Source organism: Balaenoptera physalus (genome assembly GCF_965194825.1).
Source record: "Balaenoptera physalus genome assembly, chromosome: 1".
Taxonomy (NCBI): domain Eukaryota; kingdom Metazoa; phylum Chordata; class Mammalia; order Artiodactyla; family Balaenopteridae; genus Balaenoptera; species Balaenoptera physalus.
The window spans coordinates 33,961,086-33,974,278 of NC_138882.1; the positions used below are offsets into that span (position 1 = coordinate 33,961,086).

At 50.5% G+C, this 13,193-nt stretch overlaps 1 pseudogene across 1 annotated transcript; it reads left to right on the plus strand.

The window, feature by feature from the left end:
• The first annotated feature begins 37 nt into the window (after nucleotides 1-37).
• On the plus strand, nucleotides 38-3,820 carry LOC309661009 (large ribosomal subunit protein bL32m pseudogene; annotated as a pseudogene). Its single transcript has one exon. The product of its transcript is annotated as a large ribosomal subunit protein bL32m pseudogene (transcript).
• The last annotated feature ends 9,373 nt before the right edge of the window (nucleotides 3,821-13,193 follow it).

Sequence of the window (13,193 nt, forward strand, 5' to 3'; positions counted from 1 at the left end):
AAAAACAAAACACACACCAAAAACCGAGCTCTTAGCTCCAAAGGACTCCCTGTTATACCTCCATCAGCGGCTCTGCCCTTGTAAACACACAGCAGGGAGGGTGCCCTGGGCTGAGGGTCCCAATTTGCTCCTCCTGCCTTTAGCACTAAAGAACTGGGTTTGGCAGATTATACAGCCCTGCCCCCACCCTTCCCCCTCCTCTCCCATCCCTCCCCCATCTAGCTCCGTCCCCTGCTGCTTGTAGGCACCTCCACCGCCTTTATTCTCTCCCTCCAAAGAAATCCCTTTCCCTCCAATGCAGGCAGCTGCTCCCCACTCCGCCCCCCAACCGCCTGACTCTTAGAGGAAGTAAAGAATGCGTGGAATGCCCCCCTCGTTGGCCGTCCCTCTCCACCCCCTGCAGAGCATTCCCCGGACTCCCGCTCCATTGAGAAACTCCCAGGCTCTGAGGGCTAGGATGAAAGGGAGGATAAGGACAAAGTGCAGGCAGGCAGCCGGCTGGCTCCAGCTTCAAGCAGGCTCCCTCCCCCATACCTCACCCGGCTCTGGTGTTCGCAGGCCCCCAAACAGTCTGCTCCCCGTACACCTGCCCTCCCGCCAGCCTTCGGTGCCTGCCGGTGTGGAGCGGCTGCACTGCCCTCCCCGTCCCTGCATCTGGGGAGCTGGCAAAGTTGCTGAGTCTGGGGAAGAAGTGGGGAGGCCAGGCAACTATGGGATCAGGATGGGAGAGTAAACAAGAAACCGTTGAGGCTACAAATGGGGTATTTCAGTCTGATAATTTTGAAAAGGCTCCATGTCTCCTGGTGGTGGGGTTCCCACCTCCAGCCTTTTCATGGAGACTTTTCAAAGCTCTTGCAGCCCCGAGGCTCCACCACTTGAAAACAAGGCAGGTCCAACTGAGTGCTGGAGCTCTGGGCTAGACTGTGGGTAGACACAGGAAAAATATAAGGGAGGGTCTTTACCCAAGAAGCATAGAGTTCAGATGTGGAGTTAACTGTGTTCATTTATTCACTGACTCAGGAATCAAGCCCTATTGTGTGCTCAGCTCCGTGGAAGACAGAGGTAATTGCTCTGTTTCTGGCGCAACGCATAAGATCCTAACCTCAGAGAGGTTGCAGACTGAACAGGAAGCCAGCATGCATAAAAATAAGTAAAATTCAACAGAAAAGTTTTTAGTTCAGAGAATGTTGAAGGGGAGTTGGGATGATGAGAAAGAAGAATTGCAACTTAGGAGATAACAGGGCTACCATTTATTAAGTGCTTACGTATCAAACAAACACTTGATATGTTATGTAATGCCCAGGAAAGCCTTGTTAGTTCGGTACAATTTTTATCATTCTTGGGTCACAGAGGAAGAAATTGAGACTCAAAAACATAAAGTAACTTGCCTAGTTAGCAGGTGGGAAAACTCAACTCAAATCCAGGTCTGAGGGATGCCAAATCTTAGCGGAGTGGGCGATGGGGGGCTCATTTAAACTAGATTGGGTTTGGAGAGTTGGGAGAATATATCAGTGAATGGAACTACAAATACTTATTGAGACACTATTACATGCCACACTCTTGTCCAGGCACAAGGAGTATAGCAATTCCTTCTGCCCCAAATGCCTTCCCCTTACCTCCAAAGCCCCAAAAGGGAGCTGGGAAATAAAGGGTGAGTGAGAACACGGAGAAGCTAGAGTGGGGAGACAGGACGGGAGGAGAGAAGGGACGCCAAGCCCCTGCAGCCCATCCTACTAGCACTGCTGGCGGGGTGGATTTCTAGGAAGAGGAGGGGATGCAAAGGTACTTGGTCCTGAGATCTTTGTCCTCTTTGAGGTCTGTTTGCTTAACCTCTTCCAAGCCAGGGGCTGGGACGGGTGGGCAGGAGAGGGCATGGATGTGGCGGAAGCCCGCTGGGGAAAGAGACTCTGGGTGGGAAGAGAATGTCTATTACTCCAGCCCCTAGAGACCCAGGCTCAGGGATTCCATTTGCACGGAGCTTCCCCTCACTTGCCAGGATGCTTCATACCAAAAACATTCCAGAAAGCAGGCTCAAAGAGATGACTCTGGGCCCCAGGGGGGGAAGGCTGGAGCCCTAGGAATATTTAGTGCCACATCAGTGCTTCTGGAATGTGAATAACCCAGACAACCACCGGGGGCAACTTTGGGAGACAGGAAAGGGCCTTCAGAAACCAAGACAAGAAAGTCTTGGTCAGAATTCTCACCTTACCCTCAGCGCTTTCCTGGGGCAAGTCCATCCAGGCTGTCCCTGAGTGGAAACCCCCTCACTGGATAGTACCGAGGCTCCTCTGCGCAGAGCGGGGAGACCCCCACGGCCGGCATGTCAGGAGGAGCCCTTCCCTTCTCCCCAGACCCCATCCAGTCAGGCTGCCTTGGACCTTCTGATGGGCTGGTGGGAAGGGGAAATGGCACTGCAACAGTCCCCCGCATGGCACAGCGCCCACATCCCACTAGAGCTTCTGCTCAGCTCTGCAAGTCAGAATCCAGAGACTCACTGACAGCCAGAGCATGTCTGGACCACGATGAACCCAGGACAAAGGGCTAGCTGAGGAGCCTGGGCATTTTTAAGAGGAGACTGGGGTTGGGGGGATGCAGTTGTATACAAAACGGACAGAAATCTCTACCCTTATGGGGTTTCCATTCTAGTGGAGGAAGATAGACAAAGCAATAGATATAATAAATAGGTGAATTATATAGTATATTAACAGGTCATAAGCGTGAGGAGAATGGGAAGGGGACAGGGAATAACGTTTTAAATTGGGGTGATCAGAGAAGGACTCATCGAGAAGGTGGCATTTGTGCAAAGACCTGAAGGAGGGAGGTGCTAACCACATAGATATTTGGGGGAACAGTGTTCCAGGTGGAGGGAACAGACAATAGAAATGCCTTAAGGTGGGAGCAGGTCAGGCAAGTTCTAAAACAGCCATTGTGGTTTTCGGGCGAGCAACGCGGCGCCTGCCATGCCGGTGGTGATGGTTCTGCCGTGGCCCGCAGCCCAGGGACTCCTCCGGAAATGTTGGGAGCAGCTGCAGCGGAAACTTCGGCAGAGCCGGCCAGGCTTTCTCAGTCTTCAATGGGGACCAGCATTAGCGGTCCAAGGTCCAGCTATACTTACAGAACCAGCAAATGACACCAATGGAAGTAAGGAGATTTCCAGCTTCTTGGAGAGCATCTTTTGGATGGCACCTCCCCAAAACAGACGCAGCATTGAAGTTAACAGGTGTAGGAGAAGAAACCCTCATAAGCTTATTAAAGTTAAGAACAATAGAGACATTTCTCCTGAATGTGGTCACCTGAAACAGAAACACGTCCTCTGTGGCTATTGCTATGAGAAGGTGTGTAAAGAGACAGCGGAAATCAGACCACAGATAGAGAAGCAAGAGGGAGGCCCTTTCAAGGCTCCTACCGTGGAGACCATGGTGCTGTACTTGGGGGAGACACCCTCCAAGCAAGATCAGGGCAAGAGGATCATTGAGAGAGAACGGAAGCGGCCATCCTGGTTCACCCAGAATTGACACCAAACATGTTTCGAGAGGATAACTTCACATAAGACGTTTCTCCTGAAAAAGAGGAAGATTCTTTGTTTTTATGTTGGTTGTGTGCTTGTTTTTAAATCATCAGCATAGCCTAAAACATTCTTTATAAGCAGTTAGTTTTTTGTGGGTAATTTGAAGAATGCATCAGGAGTAAAGTCTGAAAATGTTTGTTTATGCAGAGGCTCAGTGGATTTATGTGTCTGTTTCTATTATACTATGAAGTTTTAGTAAACAGAATTTTCAGGACAGAAAAATAAAACCTAATTTAAAATTCGTAGCCAGAATTATGCGTCTGGGCTCTGGTGGTGTTTGTTTGCCACTGGTTTTTCTTACAAGAATACGTACACAAATGCTTTTGTTTAAGTAACACCTGAAAATAGGTTATTTAAATTCTGGGTGTCGCTTTTTTAAGATGGTAGATGTAGCAGTAAGAAAAAGTTCGTTCTGTTTGGTTTTTTTTGTTTGTTTGTTTTAGCAAATTAAAATTGCCTTTGTGTGGCACTTTAAAAAAAAACAAAAACAAAAACAGCCATTGAGGCTGGAACAGAGTGAGTGAAGGAGAAAGTAGCAGAGAGAGGGTCAAGATAGGCAGCAGGGGTCGGGGAGTAGAGCACCTAGGGCCTTGTGAGCCATTACACAGGTTATGGGTTTTTTCTGAGTGAAATGGGGAGCCAGTGGGAAGTTTAGAGCAAAAGGAATGGCGTAATCTGACTAAGGATTTTTTTTGTTAATTCCTCTGGCTGCTTGTTGAGAATAGCCAGGGGGTGGGGGTGGCCTGAAGGACTTGAGGGATGGCGTGTCCACTATTCGAGAGGGGGAAAGGAAGGTTGCAGGTGGAGGGGGGTGGGGGAAGCCAGGGAGTGCTTCGACCTCCAGGGGCGATAAGAGGTATAAGGAGTCTGGAATTTGGGAAAGAGATGTGAGTTGGAGATAGAGATTTAGCAGTTGTTGCTAGGAAAGAATTTCTGCTTTGGGTGGAAAATCACCTTAGTTGATCTCTGAAGTCTCTGAGTTCTAAAGGTTCTAGGGTTTTATTGAATAGGAAAGCAGTTATTTGTATAGCCGATCAGTTGTTTGTGAAAGCTTGACAGCGGGGGAGGTGGGTGTTGCTGAGTTGGGAAGGCAGTTCTGTCTGTTTGGAAGACAACTTCCTCTCCTGAGGAAGACAGCGGGGCTTCTCCCATCCTTGGGAGAAGGCTGGGGGGCAGGGTGGGGGGGGAACAGTCCATTGTAGAACCGAGTCTTCCTGTGCGAGAGGGCTGTACTAAAAGACTTCTCAAGACCCTCCCGCTCTGAAACTTTACGACTGTGCATCTTCTAAGGCTTTTACAGATTTTACAAGAACATTGGAAATGTCACCCTTGGGCCAGGGCTCTGCCTCTGACACAGGCAGAGGGGATGGGAGTTGCCTTGTACAACCCAGGCCCCAAAGAACAAGCCAGCTCCCGGATTCCCAGTTCTCTTCCTGTGTTTCAGAGCTTCCTGCTTCAGATCACTGGGGAGCTTGAGCGCAGCCCACAGGGCCTGGGAATCTGCATTTTTAACAAGCCTGGTGAGTGGCTCTGATGACACCAAAGTTTGAGAACTGACTCCAGGTGAGAGCCTTAACTTACCTCTACAGAGCTGCTGCCTTTAGAGGAATTTTATGCCACTGGGCACACAGCTTCTCTCTGGGATACAAACCTCTCTTTCTCCCTCTCTCACTCTTATTCTGCCTCCTTTTGGCTCTAAAATCCTCCCCTCGCTGATTGTTTCTCAGAATTCCCCATTGCTTTTCAGGCTCTTCCCTCCTCACTCCAGCCACCAGTCCTCTCCCCCAGCTAATCCCACCTTCTCAATTTCACCTTTTCCCCTCTGGGGGCATTTAGGTCAAGTTGGGGGAATGAGTCATCCGAGGGTTGGGGAGGGGGGCTTTAAGTCCATAAATGGGCAAAAACTCTGATTTCAGGTCTCAGTCTCTAGGAAAGAGCCAATTTCTCCCCCACTGTCCCCCGCCCCCAAAGGAATTCCCCAGAGAAAAGGAAGGCTTTGGGAGAGGTGTTGACCAATGGAATTTTAGAAACAGCAGTTTTTTAGGAGATAGGAGACTGACTCAGCTTCCCTGATAAACAGACAGTGCCGGCCAGGATTTTCCCAGCCCAAGAGGCCAAAATCCCATTTCCGGGTGGAAACGAGGGCCCAGCCAGCACCACCCCCTCCCTACTCCTCACTGCTTTCCCCTCCTAGGAGAATGCAGCTCCAGGCGGCGCTGACCTGGGCTCTGGACAGCACAGGCACTCAGCTATCCCAGCAGGGCTGACCACATGCCTCACCCAGACCCCGGGGAAAGGGTGCAGTGACCTTTTAAATTTCCCCGGCTGGATTCTGAATCACCCTCCAGCCTGGCCTGCAGTGTCTTCCTGATCCTTGGCTGTGCCATCAAGCAGGTGGGCCCCTGGTTGGTAGCAGGCCAGCCGCTGGCATGGAGCCCCCCTGTGCTAAGGGACCCCTGGCTTGCTCTGCCTCCCAGCCCAGTGCCCAGTTCTCTGTGAATGGAAAAGCCGTTGGCCAGGTGGCACCTGGGGAGAGCTGGCTGTCTCCTCCTCAGAGCCTCACACAGTGGCTAGGTCTCCCTTGAGACCCTTTCACAATTCAGGGTCTGGGCCTCACGTGGCTGCTCAGAAACCTTGCTTGCAACAGGCCCAGGAGACTAGGGGGCAGACTCACAAAGCTCCAGGAGATGAACAGACCCAGCCAGAATGTCAATTGTTGATTTATAATGAAAAATATAACTGCTGCGAAACCAACCAGACACTCGGGTTTGCTGATGAGCACATTCGCTGTCTGTTGGCCATTTCACACGAGGGGAAGCCGAGATTCAGTGGGAAGGTTACTTGGGGAGCACGGGAGCTGGGCAGGGAACGCTGTGACCATGAACGGTCTTCGTGGAGTACCAGCCTCTCAGCCAGGCCACACCAGGTGGCCTTGTTCAGGACGCGCTTCCCCAGTACAGCTCTGGGGGACATCCCACACATGTATTTGTTGCCCCAGAGACAAGCTCCTGGCTTAGCATGTTCCTCCTTTAGGCAGAACACAGTGCAGTCACTTAGAGAGCCCCTTTCACAGCACACTCACACCAGTCCTGTTGCCCCAAGGATTAAACTGGATGACTCATGAATGTGCTTTGTAAGCAACGCCTCCCCAAAGAAACTAAGGAGTGGGAGAAGGTACTCAATAAATGTTTAATAAAGGGCCTCCACCTGCTCTCCCGGCCCCAGCCCCTTAGAAATGGGACTCTGATAGTTGAATCAGCGAAAAGCCATCCCCTAATAAACCCATCCATGTGTATTGAGACCTTACTTTGTTCTAGGTGCTGTGGAAAATACAGAAGCAATAAAGGCATGGTTCCCCCCTTCAAGGAATTTGTATATAATAAAGTTGAAGCTATAAAATAACACCTACAGGATGATCGTGAACAGCCCAGAGGTGAGTGTGCTAAGGGTGTATGTCTGGTACAAAAAATGTATAGGACACTCATGTTCCATTGGACTTGGTTGTAATGGGACCACTTGTGTGGACGAGGGATGGACCACTGGCTGTTTTGGGTCCCCACTCTTTTGTCACTAGATTGGTCAGTAAAGGAATAAGCCCCCCACTAACTAAAGTCTCTAGGTGTCTAGGCCCCAAGGCAGGGTCTCACTTGAGTCCACTCAGTTGAAATGTGAGGGCCCAGCCGTCCTTCCTCACAACCACTAGCCGTGGCAGGAAATGAGAGAGAGGGTCAGAATGAGCGGATGAACACCAGGGAGGGACGGGGAAGTAAGGTGGTCAGCTCCCTCCTTGCCAGCCATGGTTGGGGCCGGTTGGGGCAGCGAGGACATTGGTTCTTTGACCCTGTCCCCAGGAGCCCATCCATTCTTTTCTCCCTGCCTGGAGGAGTTTACCTTCTTTAGAGCCTCTCAGAGCCTCAAGATGAGGCAGAATTGTAACTCTCTCTCTGACTCAGCTTGGTCCACTTCATAACTTGTGTGCCACCCCTAGGTCCCTTGGGTCCGAGTCTTTCTAGACCCATTTTTTTTCATCCCTGCTAAGGCACTAGGCAAGATCCGGCCTCAGCCACCTCCCACCCCCACTACCTATCTCAGAAATAAGAACCAGCTTGGAATCACATTAAATTATGTGTGCAGTGTGTCATATCCACCCCAAATCAATGTCAGGGGCAAGGTTGCTGCTACTGATCGCCACTGAAGCCTCTGGTGTTGCTCTAGTGCACCAGCTCTCAAAGTGTGGTCAGGGACCCCTGGGGGTTCCCCAAGTCCTTTCAGAGGAAAACAAGGTCAAAACTGTTTTCATCATAATATGAAAACATCATTTGCCTTTTTACTTTCATTCTCTCATGAGTACACAGTGGAATTTTCCAGAAGCTTCATGGTGTGTGATATTATAACAGACCGGATGCTGAAGGAGACATAAGACTCCAACTCTGCACAGCAATGTGAACATACTTAATACAATCAAACTACACACTTAAAACAGTTCGGATGGTAAATTTTATGTTATGTATTTTGTTACCACAATTAAATTTTTTAATTTTAAAGAAAAGACTCTGTCTCTTTTTCATTAAGCCAAACATTAAAAACATTTGCACAAAATGTAGAACAATGCCACTCTTCTCACTATTTTCTTTGTTTGTTTTGGAAAATACAACAAGTTTTTGTAAAAATGTTTTGTATATGTAAATGTGTAATGAGTTATTACTGTCACTTTTTTAAACTTATTTTAAAATAAATTAATAAATATTTTTTAATTTCTAATATGATAAACATCAGTTCACCCATATAAATGCTCTTTGAGTGTCCTCAATAAGTTTTTAGAGTATAAAGGGATCCTGAGACCAAAACATTTAATAACTGCTGCTCTACTGAGAAGGAATACAGCAGGTAGGGTTGCCAGATAAAATACAGGATTCCCAGTTAAATTTGAATTTCACATAAACAATGAATAAGTTTTTAGTGTAATATTACCTAAAACATGCTGAACTAAAAAATTATTTGTTGTTTATGTGAAATTCAAATTTAAATGGGTATTCTGTATTTTTATTTGCTAAATCTGGCAACTCTGACAGCGGGAAAGATTTAGGTTAGACTGAGAACTTGAGTCAGATGTTGGGATTCTGACCCAGGAAAGGATGGAGAATTTCTGACAACTTTGAGAAAAACGAATGGGTCTGCGGGCCCTAAATGCTGAGGGCTGGGGGTTACAGCCAGGAGGGGGCGCGGGGACAAAGGGTCTTCCCTGAGCTGGGCCCGAGACTCACTCCAAAAAACCCAGGCAGCTGGAGGATGAGCAAAAACAGTGGAAAGTGAGACCCAACGTTGGGAGGACTGAGGTCTCCGGAGGATGTCAAAAACATGAGGCAGTGAGGTCATTCGGCCCCCCTGACCTCTGCTAAAAATAGTTGTGGTTGCCATAGGGGTGAGAGCTGTCAGGAAGCCAGGGGTGAATCTCCATGTCTGGTTGGGGCTGTGCAGAGATATAGCTGGGGCGATTGGGCCGTCAGGCCAGGTGGCAGGAAACCTAAGACACACTTTTGGGGCTAGAAATAACAGAGACAAAGAACTAGTCTTAGGAGCAGCCCAGGGGAGAAGGGCCCACACCTCCAGCTAGAATGGAGGCCAATGACAGGTCCCTCCTCCCATCAGCATAGGGAAGCTCTAAGAAGCTCTTTCCTTTAAGAGAGGCAGGGGTGCCCCAGAAATAAGACTAGGAGGGAGGTTTTGGTGCTTTTTTAAAAAATTATTTTATTTTTTTGCCTTCAACATGTATTTAGCATTACTCTATACTTGGCATTGTACCCAGCCCTGAGGATTCTGAATTGAATAAATGTGGTTCCCACCCTCCAGAGTCCGGTGGAGGAGAAAGACGCATAAAACCAACACAAATTTATGAACTCTTTTTTTTTTTTTTTTTTTTAAAGATTTATTGATTGATTGATTACTATGTTGGGTCTTCGTTTCTGTGCTAGGGCTTTCTCTAGTTGCGGCAAGCGGGGGCCACTCTTCATCGCGGTGCGCGGGCCTCTCACTATCGCGGCCTCTCTTGTTGCGGAGCACAGGCTCCAGACGCGCAGGCTCAGTAGTTGTGGCTCACGGGCCTAGTTGCTCCGCGGCATGTGGGATCTTCCCAGACCAGGGCTCGAACCCGTGTCCCCTGCATTGGCAGGCAGATTCTCAACCACTGCGCCACCAGGGAAGCCCTATGAACTCTTTTTGATAAGAGTTAATGATCAAAGGCCCGAGCAGCAACCTACCCACTGCACACCAGGCCCCTCCCTTTGGCAACCCCCAGCCCCAGCCCGGGCTGCAAACCAGCTGAGGGTGGAGAACCACCCAGATGCCTGCAGAGCAACACGCCAAGTGCCAGACCCTTTCTCTGCCCACACATCTCTGCCAACTGTTTGGAGCAAAGGAAAATAACCCAGTTTGGGGAAAGACATAAAAATGACAGTATTCTTTCTTGATCCTTCTCCCTCGCCACGTCCCAGCCTGGGAAAACCTGTTAGATGCTTCTTGAGAGGGTTTCTAAAGGCCATTATTGGCTTCCAGTTAAAGTGGGTGAGTGTGTGTGTATTGAGGCGGGCTGGCTTTCGTTGACCATGGAGGTTTGGGACCCAGTTCGAAGTCACAGAACAGGTAGAGACAAAAGACAGTCAGTCATTTCTGGTGTCTAGAGCTTACTGAACAAACATGGATTGAGCCCCTGTTGCCAGGGACCAGGGTGGGATGTTGAGTCCAGAGCTCCAGCCTGCTAGGGGCACCGTCATTACACAGGACATTGGGGAAAGCTTCGTGGAGGGAGTGAGCTGAGTGTTGCAGGCTGAGGAGTTTTCTGAGTCAAGTAGAGGGGTTTTTAAGGAGCAAGAATTCCTTGCAAACTTAAACACTGACCTCAAACAGTCAAGTCTGGTGCCTGTATGTAAACCTCGTTCACTCAGATGTGCTCCAATATCCTGACTGCCACCCCCTCTCCAGCCCCATTTTATCCTCGGATATGCCCCTGCCAAGTAAGGTGTCTGCTGTCTAGGGAGAGGCAGGGTCCAGGGGCTCTTTTTCTGTCCCCCGGGTTCCTGGGGTTCAGGCTCCAGGCCTGGTTTCTGCCCTTGTCTCTCCTCTCTCACAAGCTGCAGCCTGGTAGCTTGGCCCCTCACTGCTGTGCCACGAGGGAGGCTGTTAGAAGCACAGCTCAGCACGGGGGCAGGTTGGGTGTGTCTCTCTGGAGCAGCAGCAGGAGCCCGCTGGGCACGGTCAGGAACGGTCAGGACCAATCTCCCCTGAGGCCAAGGGCAGCCATTTCTCTGTTGTGTCTTCCCCACGGTCGGACAGACTGTGTTGGCTCCTCTGAGGCCCCATGTGAGAAGGAGAGTGTTGGCTCTGCCCAGATTGGCTGTGTGACCTTGGTCAAGTCAGTGGACGTTGACCTCCTATTTGTTCAAGTATAATCTGTACTCTAAGGTCTGTCCGAGGCAATATGTGTGAACACACTTTGTGAGCTGTAAAGCACAGCACTGGTGTGAAAGGCTGTTACTTTGTGGGTGTCCTGAGCCCCCATGGTTAGAACAGGGAGGCTGTCTCAGAGTTTACTTTTCAGGCATCATCTTCCAGATGGGGATTCCTAACCTGGGGTCCCGATGTTCTGCAGGGAGTCCTGGTGGCATTTGTAGGTTTTTTGAGAAGGTACGTTTTCTGGGAAGATGATGCAGAGCTTTTCATCAGACCCTCAAGAGAGTGGACAAGTGCAGACCTGTTGAGAGCCACTGCCTGAGCCTTGGGCTTCATCCCTGGGGGTCATCTGCCAGGGAACCCCGACCCAGGAAGGCCGAGGGGCGTCCGAATCGTTGGAGGCAACAGTCACGCAGGCTGAGTGACCTATGTGTACCCACTCAACAAGGACGTGTCTAAACAGCCACATGAGTCCAAAATCGCCAAGGAGGTGTTTGCTGAGCCCAAGTTCAGTGCAGGCCAGCACGACAATAGAGCTCATGGGATCTATATCATGCCAAAGTCTAGGAGGTGATTGTTCTGTACTGTTCTCTATGTTGGCCTGATCTTGACTGGAATGCCAAGTCCCATTCTAGATACCATGTTACTATAAGAGTGCAGATAAATGGAAATATTTCCAGGGGACACAGGCCAAGCTGTCAAAATGTCTTGAAACCAGTCTTAGGAGGAATGACTAAAAGAACTGAGGGTATTTGGCTCAGAGCAAAGAATTACAGAGTAGACGGAGACTGCGAGTGGACATTAAATTCTTGAAGTGCTGTCTAGTGGATTCTATAGGGAGGCAGATAGTAACTCAGTAAAAGGAAATATTTTCTAACAGTGAGCTCCATGGGGTGGTTGGACTGGAACTCCCCACTACCCCACATATTTGGTCTTTTGGAAGGGAATAAATTACAGGGTCTAAGCTCTATCCCAGAAGAAGAGGAAGAAGAGACAATGATCATTCCTCTCGTGGGACTCAGGGAGAATGGGTGTTGCCTTGTAGAGGGGAGAAGGGGCAGGGCAGGGAACAGCAAGCCAGATCTGGGCCCCTGAGGCCTCTGCCTGCTTTCACAAAGGAGTCTTCTCTGACTGCCTGGATCAACTGTGGTCGAATCCCTTCCTCCATGGACCCTGCTGTCTTGCACACAGCGGGGAGCAGGGCTGGGTGAGGAGAGAGGAAGCTGATGGCCAGAAAGGCTGGTCTCCAGCCCCCTTGAAAGACAGGATGGGCTGTCCTAGGCAGGCCAGAGGGGTGGGGATGGGAAGATGGCTCACTGGTGAATCACCCATGGCCATTGTCTGCTCCTGCTCCCTCTGGGGAGGGTTGCTGGGGGAGACAAACCTCTGGCCAGCGGGGCCGATGAGGACAGGTTTCCCACTCCTGTCCTCACAGCTCTTGGGGCCCTCCTGGCCCGCCACCCAGCAGGGGAGCGCCTGTGAGTTGGCCTTGGATGGATGTTGAGGGGAGTTCGTCCAACTCCGCTCACCCTTCACGAAGGATGGGGGTCCCACAGAGGAGCCCAGAGACGTGGTCTGCAGGGGAAGCTGCCCGGCCCTGTCTGGCACAGCCGAGGAATCTGGCAGGCGTGCCCCCTCTCTAGTGACCTCACCTGAGCCTGCCAGGCACACCCTCCCTGCCACACCCTTCCTAAACCTCCTTCCAAACCTGCCCTCACCCAGCAGGCCTGTCGAGCACCGCGCCCCACCTCAGGGCCCCAGGGGAGCCTAGGGAGAGTGAGGTAACTGCGGGTCAGCCCCTCACCAGGGCCTGGTCTGGTCTGAGGCACAGGGCTGGCCTCCTGTCTCCAGTCGAGTCTGGGTCCCTGATGACTTCTGGGGTTGGAGGTCACAGAAGTGCAAAATGACAGACTGTCAGGGCTGTTATATATATGGAGAAACTGAGGTCTGCAGAGAGCAGACACAAGCAGCAGGACACCCAGTCTGCAGTGGGAAGCTGGGGGGCCGCATGACAGGAGACTGCTGCCCTCCTGGCTCCGGCAGGCCTCTGACCTGGGAAAAGTCTGAGGTTTAGAGCCACCTGACAGTTCTCCTGCTGCCTCCCTTGCTTCTTTGCTTTTTTGGACCCATATGAAGGTGTTCTGGAGGGTAGGAGCGAGGTTAAGAAAGGGATGGCCCT